This window comes from Cynocephalus volans, chromosome 3 (assembly GCF_027409185.1).
Source record: "Cynocephalus volans isolate mCynVol1 chromosome 3, mCynVol1.pri, whole genome shotgun sequence".
Lineage (NCBI taxonomy): Eukaryota > Metazoa > Chordata > Mammalia > Dermoptera > Cynocephalidae > Cynocephalus > Cynocephalus volans.
The window spans coordinates 174,139,224-174,159,107 of record NC_084462.1 but is presented as its reverse complement, the minus strand read 5'-3'; the positions used below and the strand labels follow the sequence as shown (position 1 = coordinate 174,159,107).

At 46.3% G+C, this 19,884-nt stretch overlaps 1 pseudogene; it reads left to right on the top strand.

Moving 5' to 3' along the window:
- The first annotated feature begins 533 nt into the window (after positions 1-533).
- Positions 534-18,970, top strand: LOC134372803 (transcription initiation factor TFIID subunit 10-like; annotated as a pseudogene).
- Positions 18,971-19,884: the final 914 nt, after the last annotated feature.

Here is a 19,884-nt window from a genome sequence, read left to right as displayed (position 1 = left end):
CCCGAACAGCATCCTGAACCCAGGCCATGAAGGAACGATTAATTTGAAAAGCTCAGAGGCCTGGTCTAAGGCAGTGTGGCCAAAATGTCAACTAACCGTAAACCTCACATCAGCCTAACACCTGTGTGATGGTTTATTTGCTATTTCTTTAAATCACTTCATTTTTGAAAACTTAAATGCATTTATTTAAAAATGAAACCTCCTGGGCCTGATCAGCCAGGGTTCCAGGCCCTGCCAGCTCCATGGGGCTAAATATGGATCCAGCCACTTGCTCCAGGACCTGTCAGAGCCCCACATGTCTCCCCTCAGAGCCCCAAGGGGATTCAGAGGGAAGAAACAGGGAGAAACAAGGCCAGCTGGGTCTAGGCAGTGGCCTGTCGCATCCTCTTCCCACACCCAGCCTTGCATGGCTGCCCCAGAGAGCATCCACGTAGACCCCACTTCCAGACCCATGGGGGTGACAGGTCATTACAATGTGGGTGAATGTGCAGTAAGGAAAGGCAGTCACTTCCAGAAGCCAGCCCGTGGAAAAGATGCCGGCCTCATCAGCCAAGTTTGAGAAAAGAGTTGGCAAATGTGTCTCCCTGATGCCACACTCTGAGAGTCCACTCGAGTTTCCAGAACATGCAGTGAGGTGGGGTGATGCATATTTGAAACCAGCCTGGAGGATCGCTTCAGGAAGGGTAGCCCCACCTTGCTTGTCCTTGGGTAACCTTGCAGGTGAATGGCCAACTCCAGCAACAACCCTTAGAGCTTGTGGCATGGCCTTGTCACATCGGGGAGCTCTGAGTCACAACGAGGATCTCATCAGGGCAACTCAAAGCGTGCCCCTGCAGGAGTTCAGCTTCCCCCATTTCTTCCTGCACTGTTGTTGATAGAGAACAAGTTGGAGATAAGATAGTTCTGAATTCAGAAACATTCCTTTGTCCTAGAAGTGTTTTGGTGACCAACAACGTGTGTAGCATTTGCAGACCAAGCAGGCCCTGGTAGTGGTGTTTGGTGGAAGTTTGAAGCCCTTCATTATGATCTCAGCATTTTCCAGCTCCTGGATTTGGGGGGGCTGTGCTCTGAGGACCAGTCACCTCAACTTGGCCCCCTCAATATTTGCCCATGAAAGTAGGAGATGAGGCTGAATTCACATTTTTATCAGCTCTTCGGACAATTGCCAAATTGCTTTCAGTTCAATGGTTCAGCAAACGTGTATTGAGAGACTGCTGGGTGCTGTGGTTTCTGACCTTTAGTGATGAAACCGATCCATCGCCTGCCCCCGGCATGTGTCTCTGTTTTAATGCAATAGGCCACGCTAAGTATTAGGGAGTTTATCATTTTTACTGGTTAAATAGTACCCCCTAGTTTGTACTGGAGACCTGTTTTTAATGCATTTTCCTTTGGATTTGATAAATGGGTTTATATCCCCCCAGCGTTAGGATCCTCCAAAAGCAGAGACATGCTGCAAGTCAGTTCTTTGGCCCAAGCTTCAGTTTTGTCATTTACACAATGAAAGGATTGGAATAGATGCCCGTAAATGCACGTGCAGCCACACTGGGAAGTGGGTGTCATCTTTATACCCATCTTTCTGATGAGCAAACTGAGACTCAGCTACATTGGGTCACTTGACTGAGGTCGCATGAGTGGTTAAGTGCTGGCTCTATCTACATCGTGGGTTCTTTGCCACATTGCATGGTCTGTACGGAGAGACATGTTGGGGAGCGAATTTTGTCTGGCATGTGTGAAGTCCTGCAGAGATTAATTAGGAAGGGGATGACTTCATCTCCAGAATGGGCCGTGCTGTGACTTTATTTTAGTTTCTGTGTCTGCACGGCGCCCCCACATCATCCCCCACTCCCCAACCACCTACTTTCTGAAAGTCTACTTGGGCCTGGTGAAAAGAGTCAGGGACCCCCAGCTGGAATGGATTTATATTTCTATGAACATCCTTGGGCCCTGGGAACACTTCTAAACCACCATGTCCCTGTAACGTGTCCCACCTTCCTCCCCCTTTCTTCAGCCCTGTATCTGCCCACTGTCTACATGGGCTTTGCAAATCAAAGCACCTTTTCCACTAACATTAACAAGTTGCCTATAAATTTCTTTAAGAATGACTTTCCTTCCCTTGTTTAAAAATGGAATCAGAGTCCTGTTTTAAGTAAAGCCTGTAGCAGATCACCAGTAGTTAGATTCTTCTCTTGTAATTTATCAAGAAAATTTCCTCTTTGAGTAGCAACTCATGGTTTCCAGGATTCATAGACTAGGAGAGATGACACATATAGCTTAAGAATTGTACAGCCAAGTGTCTACAGGAGGCAAAAGTGACATAAGTGAGTGAAGCAGGATAACAGGGAGTGGTGGGGACTGTGGTGCACTGGAGCACACATCCCACATATGGGGGCAATGCTGCCCAGCTCCGCCAGACTGCGGCCGTGAAGGTAAGAGGTACTGCTCAATCTTATATTCCTTCACAGATATTAGAACTCCCGGCTTTTGGGTGGAATCTTCCCATCTTTATAAATGAAAAAAAGATTTGAATTCTGAGAGGAAAAATGTGCAGGCAAATGCCAAACGTGTCTGTGAACTAACACTGGCTGTGGGCAAGCAGTCGGTAAGCTTTGATCTAGTGGCACCCTCTGTTTGACTGATGTGGAAGCTGAGACCCAGAGAGAGTGAATGACCATTATCGATCGCTCTCTGCCAATAGTTCAGAGGCCTTCAGATAGAAAAAGCTGTATTGCCATAGTGCAGAATTTTAAAGTCACTGGAAAGCAAATTTGGGTGCAGTAAAGGCTAACTGCAAAAGTCAACATTTATTGACCACTTTCTGCACTGTAGGCATTGTGCTGAGATACATTTCACACAGTCCTCAGAGCTAAATATTTTGTCCACTTTACAGATGAGCAAGTTGAGGATCAGAGATGATAAGTCAGAGTAAAGAGTGGGCCAGTGTTCAAGAGTGCACGACTCCAGAGCCTATGTTCCTTCCACTACTGTTAGCTATCTCTTTAGGTAGCGAGCCTCCTGTCCTTGGATGTGTCCAAGCAGAGGCCGTGTTGTAGAAAGATCCTTATATGGGGTGGGAGGCAGGACCAGATGCCACTGGAGGTTTCTTTAAGGTGGGGTTTCTTAACCTGAACACTATTGACATTTTGAGCTAGATAATTCTTTGTTGTACGGCTGTTCCTGTGAGTTGCGGGATGTTTAGTAGTAAACCTGGCTTCTACCCAGGAATCCTCAGCATCTCTGGACGTTAGCAGGTACGTTTCCTCTGCCCCTAGTTGTAACAACCAAATGTGTCTCCAGACATTGCTCAATGTCCCCTGTGGAGCAAAATGGGCCTTAGCTGGGAGCCACTTCTTTAAGGTTTGACATTTTCATGAATCTGTGATGAGAGGCTTTGTAATTATCTTCATGGAAAGAAAAGGAAGGAGACTAACTCATGGATCCTCCAGGTTCCTCCCCGCATTATCTCATAGGGTCCTCACGAGAGTCCTAGGAGAGAGGGTCAGCAGGCCCTGTATACAGTTTGCAATTCAGACACTCAGAGACGTTAAATGACTCACCCCGGGTCACACAGCCAAGGCATCCAGGATAAGATATATATAAATCTACATCGTCATACACTAGGCTTTTTGCATTTAGAATTTCAATGTGAAAGAAACATGCTCAGTATTCAAATTAAAAAAATTAGAAAGAAGATACCAAGAAACAGTAAACAAGAGGGGAAAAAAAATAATAGCAAATATAACGGCAGAAATCAATGAATTAGAGCAACAACAACAATAAAAACAATAGAGAAGAGTAATGAGGCCAGAAGTTGGTCTTTTGAATAAATTGATAAGGCTAATAGAAGACTGAGGAAAGAAAGGTACAAATAAACAATATATAAGGATGAAGGAGAAATAGCAACAGACACAATAGAGATACATAAAAGAAGAAAAGATTTGACAAATAGATGAAATGGGTATATATCTTTAAAAAACATAAAATGCCAATATTTGGCACAAGGAAAAAAAAAAAGAAAACTTGAATAGACCAAAAAGTACTAAAAATTTTGAAATGTTAATCAAAGACTTTGCTCCCAAAAAGCTGCAGGCCCAGATGTCTTTACAGGCGAATTTTGACAAACTGTGAAAAGAATGATTAGTTCTGATCTCTTCAAAGACATTGCACAAAATATAAGAGTGAAAACTACCTGGCTCATTTTATGAAGCCAGGATAATATTGGTTGCAAAACCAGACAAAAAATATCCAAGAAAATAAATTATAGGCAGACCCTGAGGTGGCACTGGCCCAGCGCTCCGGTCTTGGCTCCCACTGTGCTGCCCACCAGCACCACCATGGAGAACCAGGCCAGCCCTGTGGGGACTGCAGGGGGGCCTGGGGCTGGAGCCATGTCTGGGGGCACAGGGTCCGTGGCCGTGTGGGCTGGGCGAGGGCCTGGATCGGCGAGGCTCCAGTTTCTGAGTGTGGCACAGTACCTCCGGAGGAGGCCGTGTCCAACAGGGTTTTTACATACTGCTGAGCATGGCCAGCGGAGACATGAAGCCCATGATGTCCAGCACGCCTCTGGTGCACTTCTCGATGCGGCTAGAGGATTATACCCCTATGATCCCTGATGAAGTGACTGGTTACTACCTGGACTGTGCTGGCTTTGAGGCCTCAGACCCATGCATAATTCTTCTTATCACCCTAGCTGCCCAGAAATTCATCTCAGACATTTCCAATCTGCAGCACTGCAAAATGAAGGGTGCAGCCTCCCACAGCTCCCGGAGCAAGAGCAAGGACTGTAAGTACACACCAATCGTGGCAGACTTGACCCCTGCCCTCACCAAGCATGGCATCCATGTGAAAAAGCTCATCAGAGCCACCCAACCTAAATGTACTTGTCTATTCCTATGTCCCCACACCAACCTGTTTTCATGATAAACTTTATTAATGACAAAAAAGAAAAAAGAAAAGAACTTACAGGTCATTTTACTTACTGAACGTAAATGCAAAATATCCTAAATAAATTGCTAGCTAACTGAATCCAAAAGCCTGTAAAACAAATAATACATCATAATCAAGTAGAGTTTATTCCAGGAAAGCAAGGATGGTTTTATATAAAAAAATTTATTTGGAAAAAAAAAAATCAAATTTACTTGAAAAAATTTAAATAGATGCTGAAAAACATATTCTTCCTTATAATTAAACCACTTGCCAATAAAATGAAAGTTTCCTTAAATTCATAAAAGTCATGTGTTTAAGGTCTATAGCAACCTTTACTTTTAACAGAGCAACTTTAATCTAATTTTCTGTGTGATTAGGAAGAGTAGGAAGAGCACATGCCTGTATCATGACTCCTTTTCCCCACGGGACAGCTAGCCAATATTATTTTTAAAACACATAAATAAACAGACAGACAAAAATTTCAAAAGAAAGAAAGGGAAAAGAAAAATAAGTGTAAAGAAAATGCAGTATATTTTTTCAGAATAAATGATCCTTTTCATAAAGAAACAACAGAATCAAATCAAAACTAAAGAGTAAGTCAAGCATGGAATCCAAATAAAAGATTAACTTTAAATAATCAGTAGCATTTTCTCCATGATTAATAACCAGATAGAAAATGTAATAATGTATATAAAATATATAAAAATTATATATAATAATGTATAAAGAAAATAATATAAACCACGATACTGTTCACAACAGCAGTAAAACCTAAGAATTAACAAAAGAATACATACAACCTCTATGGAGAAAGTTTAAACATTTGATATTAAAGGACAAAAACATAAAATATGAAAAGTGGGGAGATATTCATAATCTTTAACAGCCATACTTATAAAGAGGTCAACTGTCGCAGATTAAGCTATTGATTCAATGTGGGCCCAATCAAAATTTCAGCTAGATATTTTTGGGAACTTCATAAATTTGTTCTAAAATATTTTTGTGAGAATAAAGTTTCATGAATAGTTGAGTCAACTTTGAAAAAGAAAAGCAGAATCAAGACTTTCCCTACTCAAGGATATAGTAATAAAAACAGCATGAAATAAGAACATTCATTTGGACACCAGGGGAACAGAACAGAGAGATTAGAGAATGACCCGTGTGTGCGTATGGGGACTCAGGGTACGATAAAGGTGCCCCCACACATCTGGCGGAAAGAATGAACAATTCAGTGACTGGAGTTGGGAAAACTGACCAACCAAACAGAGGCAAATAAAACCCCGGATTCTCTACCTCCTGCTACTTACAAAAGTGGGTTCTAGATAAAGTAGGACTTAAATTTTAAAGACTATGGTATCAATAGAAGATAATATAGGAGGACTTTTTTGTGTGGGAAACTACTGTGTGTATGTCTCAAAACTACAAGCCATAAGTGAAAAAAAAAAAAAAAAAAAAAAAGGATGGATTTGATTATAATACAATGGAAGATTTCTGCTCAGTGAAGGACACTTTGGAGCAAGTTACAGACAGATAAACTCAGAGACAGTGTTTACAATGTCAGAAATGGACAAAGGACTAATATCAAGAATACCCATGGAAATTCTGCTAATCAACAAGAAAAAGAGAGGAACTGCATGGGGAAAATTGGGTAAAGGATATGAACAGGCAGTTCACAGTAGAGGGAACCCCAAAGACTACCAAGCAAATGAAGAGATGCTCAAACACAGCAGTACATAGAGAAATGCAAATTAAAATGAGGAGATACCACTTCATACCTATCAGACTGGCAAAAAAGTGAAAAAGGGAAAGCAGGCTAGTGCCAAGTGTCGGCAGGAACATGGGATATGGAGAACCTTGTGCATGGCTGGTGGGAAGGCTGAGACTGCCGCTGCTGTCCCCAGGCTGCCTTGGGATAATTAAGTACACGTGCACCCTGTGACCCACATGAATATGATTTCTCAGAGAAATTCTTACACCGCTCCACAGGGTGACATACACGAGATATCTATCACAGGGTTGTTGGGACATTTGGAGGCAATCTAGGAGTTCGTCCTGGGGGAATAGGTACATAAAAGGTGGTGGACAAACACCGTGGGTACCATGCAGTAGTTAACAGCATCCATAAAGATCTTTGCAAACTTAGTGCTGAGTGAAGAAAGTAAGAAATAAGAGTCTTATAGTCCAATACCACTCATGTAAATAAAAAGACCTGCATGCAAGTAGGATGCATATGAGGGACACGGGACATGCACATGAGGACGGTTGTCCATGGGAGAGGGGAATGAGGTAGGGAATGAGGTTAAAGGGAAAGAAATAAGTAAACGAATCAAGAGATGCCTTAAATGGACCAAGGGTGAGAGTGATTCATGAAATGAGTGGAACGATGAACTCAACCGATGCTTTTCCCCAAAGTCAAAAAAACACGGGTTTTTTTTTTTGTTTTTTTTAAAGAAAACAAAATCTTCTGCCATTGTGCCGAAGAGGAAGGGCCAGATTCCCCAGCCTGCTTGTCATTTGCAGCCCGACTCCCCATCCACACAGACATCTGCTCTTGACTTTTCGTCTTCCTCCTGCAGCTCCTTCCACACCATGGCTGTCACCTTCAATGTTCCCAGCCTTGTGTGTCATGCAGAAAACCCAGCCCCGTGTCTGCACGTGGAGGGTAGACACATTGTCAAGAACAAGCCCAGGAACTTCAGAATGATGTCATGGCTCTGGGCCTTCTTGGTGAAAAGGAGAAGTCCTCACCTTGCATGCCTGCCAACAATTGCAAACCATAAATAGGAACATTCGGGGTGAAAAATAGGGAATTGCTGTGCAGCTGCCGTGGAAATCTTTGGCCTGGGAGACATTTGCAACGATGGGGTAGAACAAAGAACTGAAAGACAGGCACAATACTTTCAATCCCGTCTTTCCATCAAGGATCTCTGGATTTTGAGTGCTGCAGCATCATCAAAAGACTGAACCAGGAAGCCAGCATAATAAGGATAATAATAGCAGCTCCTGCTCATCGATCACCTACTTTGTGCCAGGTACTGGGCTGGGACCTTCTCATAGGTTGTTGCTAATTCTTATGACTCCCCCTGCAGAGGAGGAGTTTGGATCCCAATTCGATGTGAGGAACGAAGAAAACAGATTCCCAGACTCTTTAAAGACCCTCTACAATCTTCCTTCCCTGGGCCATTTACTCCCAGTGGAAAAGGCAATGGCCTCCCCAGCTACAGGAAGCATGGCTCCAATTCCTAAAGCAGAATGCTGTGTGCCCTTGGGCAAGACACCCAGCCTCTCTGAGCCACAGACTTCTCACCTATCAGACAAGCATAAAGCACCTGCCCTGTCCACTTCATCAGGCAGTTAGGAGGATCACCTGGGGTTGTGCAGAATGTTCTCTGAATGAAGGAAGCTGTTGATCATTTATTTTTGAGCTTTGTGGTATCACGTGGGCAGCAGGTTCACCTCCATAGCTTTATTAATTGTGCTGGCCAGTTAGCTCAGTTGGTCAAGCACGGCCTTATAACACCAAGGTCACAGATTCAGATCCCCATACCAGCCAACCACCAAAAAAATAAAGGAAAAAAACATAGTTTCATTAATTGTAAGTTGCCTCCCCCTACCTTTTAATGCCCCACCTCTCCCCTTTGACATATGATCCTTTTACTACATGCACATTACTTAGTTATTACTATAATAATGACTACCACCTTTCCAATATGCACTAAATATGCATGTGCTATTAGGCACCTTATATACATTATCTAAATATTCCAAAGGTACGTGTATATGTGCAAGTGAGTGAGGGGAGAACCTGGTGTGAGAGTGTCAGGGGGAAGGAGGCATTGCTCACAGTGATTGAGCAGTAAACATTGTCGCCCAGGGGTCACAGGTTGTCCATACTCTGACCCAGGGCTCTTCCCTCTATCTGGCTGCCTCTGTCCTTTCCCCTCGTGTCTCCTGGTAGCTGCTGCTGGGGAGTCGATAGAGCACAGCTTTGGGTTTGGTAGGCACCTGAGTTTGAGTCCTGGCTCTGTCAATGACCAGCTGTGGGATTCTGGGTGAGTCACACCCCTGCATTGAGGCTCAGTATCCTCGGCGTCAGATGAGGGTATCGACCTGCTCCTCCCGGGGCTCAAGTGAGAGTGACATCAGATCATGTTTGCCAGGTGCCTGGTGCACAATGCATGTTCTGTGGATGCTCACTGCCTCCTTTGGATGTGAGCCTGGTGGATTTTCCCTTCCAGTATAGTCGCTCACTGGTCTTGAGAGAGAGAGAGAGAGAGAGACACCTGAGAGTAAAAACAATCTTTAGATCTTTTGATGGCTAATTTCGTGTTGTCAGCTTGGCTGGGTCATGGTACCCCTATAATTATAAAATATTAATTAAAACATTGGTGGACTTTAAGTAAAGCAGATGACCCTTGATAATGTGGGTGGGCCCCATCCAATCAGGTGGAGGCCTGAGTAGAACAAAAGACTGACCTCCCCTGAGCATGAGGAATTCTGCCAGCGACTGCCTTTGCACCTGAGCTGCAGCATCAGCTCTTCCCTGGGTCTCCAGCCTGCCAGCCTCCCCTGTCAGGGATTTTGGACTCACCTCCACAATCTTGTTAGCCTATTTCTTAGACGCCCCCAGCCCCCAACATCCTGTTGGTTCTGTTTCTCTGGAGAACACAAATACAGACCCCAAGTCAAAACTCTGTGTTACCTGATGCCTCTTCCAGAAGAATCCTCCTCGAGACTGCTTCAGGGGCAGGTTTGCCATGAACACCTTAGAAGGCAGGTGAAGGGCACCACATCAGTGCCTCTGAGCTGCTTTGTGGAGCAGTGAGCGTCGTTTCACGATAATGAGAAGTGGCCACAGGCAGGAGGCGTCACGGGATTTCCCCAGTTTGTCTGAATAATGAAGTGTTGTCGGTTGCCTGCATAGCTGACTATGAGCAAAATATGTGTTTTTTATGCATGCTCTCATGAATCTGTGTGCTCTGTTCATTGACTTCTTTCCTACCCTAAAGCCTTGCTAATTAATTACCAAAAGTCATGTCTTTCCAGGGTTGTTTTTCAGTTGTGGGAGCTCAGATGTTGAATTTCCAGGCTCTCACATTCTGCAGTTTTCCTTTATGGCAAGTTTCTCAACCTTGGCAATATTGGCATTTTGGGGCTGATCCTTCTTTGTTGTAGGGCTGTCCTATGCATTGCACAATGTTTAGCAGCATCTCTGGCCTCTGCCCAAGGCCAGCTTACCCCAGAAAAAATGATACTTTGAGGTAGCATGCAGTAGAAATATTTTGAGGGCCCAACAAAAATATTTTAATTTAATTTTTAAATCAGAAGAAAAAATGAATGTAATGATAAGGAATATTTAATAATAAATCCAGCCTCAATGATATTCATCTTTATACCACTGGGAAATTTTTTGGTTTTTGTTTTTTGTTTTTGATGGCTGGCTGGTACGGGGATCTGAACCCTTGACTTGGTGTTTTAGCACCACACTCTAACCAACTGAGCTAACTGGGCAGGCTTCAGTTTTAAAATGCAATTTAAAAAAAAATTTTTTATGGAGGAAAAGGCTCCAAAGGCAAAAGTGCATAGGGAGCTACAGAAGTCATATTGCTACCCTGTCTCTACCCACTAGGAGCAATTAGCATTCTCCTCCCTAATTGTGACTATCAAAAATGTCTCTAGACACGGGCAGGTGTCCCCAGGAAGAGAGGTGCAAAATCTGCTGGTTGAGCATCACTGCTTACACTAATAATAAAAGCAATAATTATATATTAGGTCGACAAGCATTCAAGGGGCACCTCCTGGGTGCTGGGCACCATGCTTGCTCTGGGAACTGTGAGAAAAGAAGACTAGGGTGTTCTTTCTGCCCTCGGGTTGCTTTGGGAGTGGCAAAGGACCAGGCGAGGTCAATGAATGGGCTAGGAAGGTGCCAGGACGCATCAGACCCTGGATCACTGATCACCGAGAAGCGGTGCCTGACGACTAGGGGAGTAGGGGAGGAATCTCAGAGGTGGGCACTTCTGAACTGGCTCTTGGAAGGTGAGCAGAATTTTTCATGTTGAGAACAAGGAGAGAGGGTCCTTGGTCTGCAAACAAGTGTACGGGGGTGAGGGGGACCTCACGGTCTGCCTCTGTGATCACTGCAAATATTTGAGGGCCAGACATAGGCCCCCTTTATAATAAGTAAAATAGGTGGGTATTTAGTTCCCTGGAATCACGGAAATATTAATTTCTTCTTGAATCTCCTGAAAGATTCATTTCTTCTGTCGGCACCAACAATAACATACGACGTGAAATGCCACCGGCTCTGGCACCATGTCCAGCCCCGTGAAGTCCAATTAGAAAATGAATGTTGATTTCAGATTTATCAGATTCAAGTTTTGACTCTTGTCCAGGGGAGAACAGGGATACAGTGTTATTACAGGCTTGTATTTCACCTTCTCGAGGAAGGAAAGGAAAGACACACGTCGTTTTGACGGGATCCAGAGCCCAGCTCCGAGAGAGGCGCTTTATTTTATAACGGAGCTGCTGTCTAGAAATAGTCCTGCCCCGTGCATGCTGTTTAGTTTCTGGGCCCGTCATGCCAGAGATGGGAAATAGAATGCAGTCACTGGCCGACGCCGGCTTTTCCAGGGAGAGGGGGATCTGCCCGTCGCAAAGCTAAATGGTCTTGGCGCAGTGTGTACTCTTGAGTTGGCGTCTGGAGGCTGGGAGGGACAGGGACTTATGAAACATTAAAACTAGCCACAGTTTGCACTTTGCCTAAGAAGAATGGTGCTGCCCTTCTCGGTGCACACATGCAGACAGGCCTGGGAGCACTGGATTGGGGCAGTTGGGGTGACTTGGAGCCCTCTCCTTTCTTTGGCCTGTTGGACCTCTCCTGGGCCTCCCTTCTGGAACTATTCATAACACAGCAGCCCCCTCCCTATGCCCCCTACCCCTCCACGAACAGTGCTATGTGGTAGTGGGACATGGTTTGGGGATCAAGTCCCAGCTCCATCCCTCACTCTCTGAGGGACCTGGTACAATTTTCTTAACCTCATTGAGTCCCTCATCGTCCCCAGTTGGGTGGATGCAGAGAGAGGCAGGCAGTGCAGGTTCGAATCCCACTTCCGCCACTCAAGTCCGTGGCCTTTGGTTCTGTAGGGAAGTGGCGCAACCAGACACTATTCTATGTGCTTTTCGTATCTTTACCCACTTGGCCATTGCGACAACCTTGGAGGCTGTGTGAGCACTCAGTACACATTAGCACTTGTTATCGTTATTATTTTGAATTATTATTACCGTGAGCATTAGAGAGAGCATGCAGAAGGTGCTGGATACTAGCCGATGCCTTGGAGGTGTTCCTGAAGTAGCAGATGGTATCGGTATTTATGCAGCTACCATGAGTTCCTTTATGATGATTGGGATTATGGCTGCAGGAATCTGGACCCAGGCAGATAGTGGGCCCAGCTGTTCTACAGGGAGAGAAATCCAGCCTCAAGGAAGGAGGGTGAGTCTCAGAGTTCTCCTGAGTGTGCATGTAACTTGCCCAAAGTCACACAGTGAATGGTGGCAGAATTAGTGGACTTGGGGCCACCTGCCTCTGTCCCAGGTGGCCTTGGATAGTGGAGGAAGTTTCCTTTGGTCCACAGCACTGACCCCACCCCTTTTTTGAAAAGGTGATTTGGACAGACGCCCTTTGCATTCCCTCCTGGGGGTGGGGACCTGGCACTGTCACTCTGCAGGGTGCGGCCCCAGCCTCTCCAGTCCCCCTCTAGCTGGCTGAACCAGCAGCCCCATCCAGCTTCTCATTGCAGCAGAGGAAGCAGAGCTCAGCCTAGAGCCCAACTGCCTCTGGCGCGATCTAAAAAATGAAAATAATTTAATACTTGCAAACGCAGCCCTCATTATCTCTCCGAGCAACGAGATCTCTCTACAAACCTGAGAAGTTCAGATTACCAAGTTTCCAGGCCCTTTTACCAACCCCATCCAAAAACAATTCTGGTTTTATAACTCAATAAAAAGGACTCAAGAGCTTTAATAAGAGCAGAGAAGGTGGGGAGCAGGCAGGCTGAGCAGCAGATCAGGGGAAATGATCAGTCTCTCAAATTAGGGTGATGGGGAGGGGACAGGGGACTGCCAGGCAGGGGGCGGGGAAATCTTTAGGCCCAGAATTCTTGTCCTGGGAGAATAACCACCAGAAATGTCTCCTTCCACATCCTTGGCGGGATTAAACCTCAGCACAGGCCCAAGGGGCAGCAGGGCAGATAACCCTTCCCTCTCTCTGACAGATGGGGAAGCCAAGTCCAAGGAGGGGGCAAGTGCTGGCTGGGCCACCGCCGGCAGTTGTTGGCCGCAGAGGGGGACTTCCACCCCGCTCCTGGGGCGCAGCTGCCTCCTCCTGCCGGGGGGACGCCCTCTCTTGTCCGGGCACTGGTGCCCCGTGGGGGCCCACGCTTTGCCTCACCTTCCTGGGCAGCACATACTGCTGCAGGGTTTCTGAGGACGGCCGAGCCCAGAGCACCTTTCATCTTGTGCTTGGATACTTTCTCCTGCAGTCATACTACCCCAGTGGGTGGTGGATGGCAGAATGTTCGACCATGAGAATTGAGCATCTTGCTGCCTTAGTTTTCCAGGGGCATTGGAGAAAATGAGGCTTTTTGTTGCAGCGTTTTGTAAGGTTTAAATGAGGTGATTGAGGCAAGGAGATGGGGGAGATTTCCTCTACTTCTCAGTTAGTGGGTGTGGAAATTGGTTCCACTGTATCAACTTGGTGATTTGAATCAACGACAATATTTATTATACCTTTTGACTCAGCAATACCACTAGGTGGAACTGATCCTGGGGAGTAATTTGAGCAAGAGGCAAAGATGTATGAATGAGGAGGTTCAGGACCACCCTGTTTATAACAGCAAAAAATGGCAAATATCCGGCAGTTGATTGATGGCAGGTTCAGCTAAGAAGGTGCCCCCATCCACTCAATAAAATATGCCGCACCCATGAGAGAGAGTCAGGTAGATCTACATTCAGTGACTTGGAGTGAAATCTAAGTTAAGAAAAGAAAAGAAAAGAAAAGAAAAAGCACACACTCGCAACAGATTTTGGAACACTGTGGAGGGTATTATTCAATTTTTGTAGAATTTTTATAACATACAGGTATTTGTATATTTATTGATATACACAGATACATCTGGAAGTACAGGTCAAATTGTTAACAGTGTTTTTTGATCCCTTTGGGATAAGCATATGGTCAATGTTTGTGATCTACTGAATTCATTTTATACTGTTTGATTTTTTTAAAAATGTAGCTGGCATTAACTTTATAATCAGAACAAAAGGCGTTTCAGTTTGGAAAACAAAAGTGAGAGGGTGTAGAAAAAGCATGGAGTAGAGCAGCCACGCAAAGTAGGTGCTCAGTAAATGACCATCTGTTTACGGGGCCTCTGGGTACCACCACTGCCAACTAGCAACTTTGAAATTTACGTGAGCATCTGTCTCCTACCGAAAGCCCTCAGGTTCAGCTTAGCACTATTTGGCCAAATTAAAATGGAAATATATAGGCAAAGTCAATCCCAATGGCAGGAAAAAAAGAAAAGGAAAGAAAAACCCTGACTATACATGTATATAAAATCTATATTACAACATGCTGGACTGGAAACCGTAAATTGAAAACATGTGAAGTTGCCCTGTATTGACCTAAAAATCTCGTTTTTAATACACTGACTTGGAAATCGAGCCATCTCCATAAAGCACCTGAGGATGGAAAGGTCGGCACTGGCCTGAGGGGGCTGGGGAAGGGAACAGACTGCTGCAGATGCTCTTGGACACATTCGTGACCTCTTACTTCAAGGCAAAGACATTCAAAAGGAACTTACCCAGCACCGACTCCCTTCCCAATCGCACGAGGCAAATGTCAAACAGATGTCCTTAAAGGGTGGAAAAATGAAATGCAAGGCACATTGAGGATTTATAGACCTGAAAACCTAAAACCAATGGAAATAGGACTCTGATGAGCACAGAGCTTGCCGTTAATGCATAATTATTTTTTTCACCATAGCCCTGGCAAATTGGCTTCTAGGTCCCCAAGCAGTCATTGGGATATCTGGAGAGTGAGATGCCTTAGTGTGATACTGTGATGGGTTTTAGACGGGCATCCAGCACCCTTCAGAGTCTGGCAGTATCCCATTTGTCCAGCCTGGATCCCCCCCCTGGCAATCTCTAGCATTCCTGTCCTTAATCCACCTCCCTCTCTGACATTCGCGTTCTCGATCCACCCCCGCCTCTAACACTCCCGTCCTTGATCCCCCCACTCTAACACTCCCGTCCTTGAACTCCACCTTCCCCCTCACTCTCTAACACTGTCTTCCATGTTAGCCCAGCACTTAAGGCCCCGCGTGATGGGTCGCTTCCATCCTGCTCTCCTGCTTACGGAGTTACAATGGACCCCTATCTGCATTCTTCAAGTCTTTGCAATGCTGTGCCCTCTCTAGAATGCTCTCATAGGCTCTGAAAGCTCCTACTGAGCCTTCAAGACCCAGAAGAAAGTCACCTCCTCTGAGGGCTCCCCCAGCCTAGGGGACACTGTCTTAGCACTGCCTGCACATTATCACCGTTGCTGCTCGGGCCTGACACCCTCAGACAGAAGCCCCCGGAGGCAGGGACGGTAGTTGTTTTAGCCCTGGCCACAGGGCCAGAGTCAGCGATGAGGATCTCCATGGGCTTCTCCTTCCCACGTGGCACATAGTATGAACTTTATTTAATGGATGAATGAATGAGATGGGGTTTCTCCCAAATTCCCCTCCTATTGTCCCCACCCACAAGAAAGCACCATGGGACCTTTGGGTGGCAGAAATAAAGCCATTCCAGGAAGGGGAAACTATCATTTATCTAGACCTACTGTGTACCACCTTCCCCACCAGGCATTTAGACGTTGTCTCATTTAATTCTCTCATTCCTATTTTATAGATGTGGAAACAGAGGCTCACAGAGGTGACGTACTTTGCCCAAGGTCACACAACTTTTTGGTGGGGACAGTGGGACCCTGGACTGGGGTTATCCAAAGCAGAAGTAAAGAGCAGTCAGCAGGTTGGTGCTCAGAAGAAAGCCCAACGACTACAGGAATAAATGTTAATTTCAAATTCATTACTGTCTATGTGAGCAAATGTTTGCTTATCTTCCAAGACCAGGATTCCTGGAATCCTTGAGTTTGATGTGATTTTCCTAATAATAGCCTGATAATAGCCTACATTTTAATCCCTACAAACACCCAAAGAGGTCGATCCCCATTTCCAATTAGGAAACCGAGGCATAGATGAGTTAAATGACATATTGTGGCATCTGACTCCCAACCTGTGTGCTCCCAAGTGGCTCCCTTGACTTTCATTTCCTCTCTCAGTTTGGTGACCCTGGCTAGGGACAAGCTGGAAGTCACAGCATGACCGCAGTTCATGTGATCCTTCCCTTGGAGTGGAGGTCAGATAATGAGGCCACAGTGCTGTTCAGAGTCCATCAGTCAGTCCATCTGCAAACACGCATCTATAGACAACAGGACAGACACAGGAACAAGACCACTGCAGCAGCAGCAAGAGCTAAGAAGGTGTTTTATCCCACGCAGACAGAGGTGTGGCGTGGGGCTGTCTAAAGTCAAGTCTGGAGAAGAAGGTCTCGGCTTCAGTATCACCTTTTTGCAGAGACCTTCCCCAACCACCTTCTTCAAGACCCATTCCTCTTTTATTTCCCTCTTTCACTGCTCGTGTACACACACACACACACACACACACACACACCCATGAGGGCAGATATGTTTCTACTTTGTTCAGGGTGTACTTGGCAGCTTCCAACACAATGTAGAATTGAGTGAAATCCTTGATTCTAGATGTAGAATGTGGAAGACATCAGAAATTTCCCCTCCGATTTTGATCTGGGCAGGGGCCCTGGCGATTGGCTGGACCCAGGAATTTGGATGTGAGCAGAAGGAAATGCTGGTAAAATGCATCAGAGCGGGGGCTGCTCAAGATGCAGCCATGGAGTAAAAACAGAAAAGAGAAATGGCAAGTCCCTCCCAGGCTTGGTGGGGTCCAACAGGGCATTAGAAGTGGGAAAGCAATCACAGGCCTGTGTTCTGGATTAGGCCCGACACTTCTTTGCTCGGTGATTTGGAGCAACTGACTTAACCTCTCTGATCCTCAGTTTTATAATCTGAAAAATGGGAAGAATAATATTGGTCTCATACCTACCTATGTCAACAAATTTTGGCATGCCTGTCTCCCCACAGAATCTCACCTCCTGGAAGCCAGGGATTATATCTTTCTTGTACAGTATTTCTCTTTTGTTTCCTTCACTACCTATATTTAGATTGTCTCAACTTACATTTATTAAGTGTAGTTCAATTCAACTCATTCTACTGACACTGATGGAAAGAAAGCTTATTCTGGGGTATGCCCTGGTGTAGGTACTAGGAGGGTAGAAAGGCAAGGAACCAGACCACGGCCCCAGGGAGCAAGAGGCAGGTGGGGTGACTAGCCTGGGAGGTGGCCATTTTAATACAATAAAAGAGGGAGGGTTAAAGTTGGGCAGCTGCTTTAAGGTGCCAGAGCAAGGTCATGGAGGACTTCCTGGAGGAAGGGACCCATGCAGGATGAGTAAGCGTTGGGCAGGGAAAGAGAGATGAGGGCTGTGGATGATGGCGATGGTTGTTGACAAGAGAGGGAATTTAGGGAATTCATACTGCCTGCCAGGCAGCCTGTGCTACGCACTTCACGTCTGTCATCTTCTGCAATCTGCACAGCAACCCTATGAGGCTGGTGCTGTTTTATCTCCAATTATAGATGCGAAAACTGAGGCACAGTGAGGTTAAGTAACCTGCCCGGGGTCACAGAGATAATTAAAATAACCACAGTTGTCATTTATCACATGCTTTTTATGCACCAGTTACAGGGTTAACTATTTTCCAACTTTTACACCATCTAATATTTTTTCGCCAATCCTGTAAGGTACGTACTAGCATTTTGGTCCTTGTTTATAATTCTTGTGTTACAGATTTGGAAACTGAGCACAAAAAGGCCAGTGCTTGTCTGTGATCACAGCCAATGAGCAGGCAAGCTGGGATTCAAACACGGGCTCTGTGGCCCAGAGGCATATTAACTAATCCGCTAGGCTGGACCTGGATGTCTGGCTCTGTGCTGGGTACTTTCCCCAGAACAGCATATGGTACTTACCGGCATACAGTAGGTACTCATGCATTTAGGAACGATTTATGAAGCACCCACTATTTGGAACCTGAGGGCAGGGTCTCTCCCATCTGCTCTTCACTGCACCCCCGACTCCAGAGGATCTTCTGTCTGCTCCGTGAACGACAGGGGAGGCCCCTCTCGCACCTGCCTGTTCTCCTGTTTTCCCAGTTGTCTGCTGAGACGTTCATCGGAAGGGAAGGGTCTGAGTGTTTCACAGCCAAATGCTGAACAGATGCCTCCAAATGTCTAGAGAAACGTAATGAGGGGTGCATTGGGGTAATGAAGCCTAAAGCTTGCAGAGTCCATGGCCTTTGGGGCTTGATTAGCAGAGACTTGCACTTTGCTACAGAACTGGCAAATAAAATGGCACTTGGAACGAAAGCAGGATGAATGTATAAAACTTTGGCACGTTTCAGTCAAGCCTTCCCCTGCCTGGCAGTGACCCAACCAGAGCCCGGGAAGCCTGGCGACCCCTTGCCTGGTCTGCTGTGAGGGTGTGGACCTGTGAGGCAGTGGAAAAGCTCCAAAGACAGAGGGTCCAGTATCGGCCCAGAGACTTTGCTGTGTTCCTTTGACCAAGTTTCCTAACCTCTCTGATCCTCACCTTCCTCATCTGTAAAAGCGTCCTGGAGGACTCAATGAAATGCTGTGCATAAAGCACATGGCTCAACCAGCGAGTGTGTCTTGTTCCTGTGTTTTGCTCCCCTCCCTCCCTCCCACACTCCCTACCCATCAGATCCATGTCTCGCTGCTGTGCCTGGGAAGGTGGCCCTGTGGACATTGTCATTATCCGGGATCCCCTGCTCTGCGCTACAGCCAATGGGAGGCCCTGGTAGGAGCTCAGCGGTGGCCGAGAGAGGGCCTGGGCGTTTCTTCCCCACTCCTTCCCCGCTGCAGTGCTGGCGCTCAGGCCGTGTCCAAGTCCCTCTAGAACTTCAGCTCCCTCGGGCAGCCCCTCCGCCGAGCTCTAACTCTCCCTGGGCTCCAGGAACGGTTTCCTCCTGCAGCCTGGGGGTGGTGATGCCGTCCTTTCTGCTGGACTCTGACCTCAACAGCCCTCACCTGGCCCACGCTCTGCGACTGGTCCCTTGTTACACTCTTCCCAGATTCCAGCTGTGGGGGTGCTGTCTCTTTCCTGCCAGGCCTCTCAATATGTCCTGCTCAATAATGTCAGTTTCTCTTTCCTTCTGGTTCCAACTCTGCCACTAACAGCCTCCGTGTGTGATCTGAGATGTCTCTACTGTTAATTTGCACTCCTGAGAGTCCAAAGAGAGAAGACTGTTTGCTGTCCCCTCTGTAGGGTAAAAAACTGAGAGGTAAACATGCCTGGCCTCTTGCAAGCCCGACTCAGCCTTTTGTCTGGGAGAGGAGTGACTTCGCTGATGGTGACTTTGGGATGGGAAACTGAGGGGGCGCAACTCAGCCCCTGCTCTCGGGGTGGGAAGGAGGCCTGAGCTGCATGGTTGAATTTGACTCTGCATGGGAAGTCTTACAGATTCGCACTTGGCCTTAGATCTGAACCTTGCTCTCTAATCGGCGGTTCCAATAAAGCTGATGCTGCAATCTGCACTTGCACTATTTCTGTGCCCACTTCTTGTGGCTCCCAAACTCAGGAGGGTGGGAGTCATTGGCCCCCTCGGTCCCCAACACCTTCTCCTCTGTGAGACCAGTTTCCTCCTCTACAAATGGCATGGGTGCTACCACATGCCCACCAAGTTCCGCTGGAAAGTTCCACCAGTCTCTGGATATT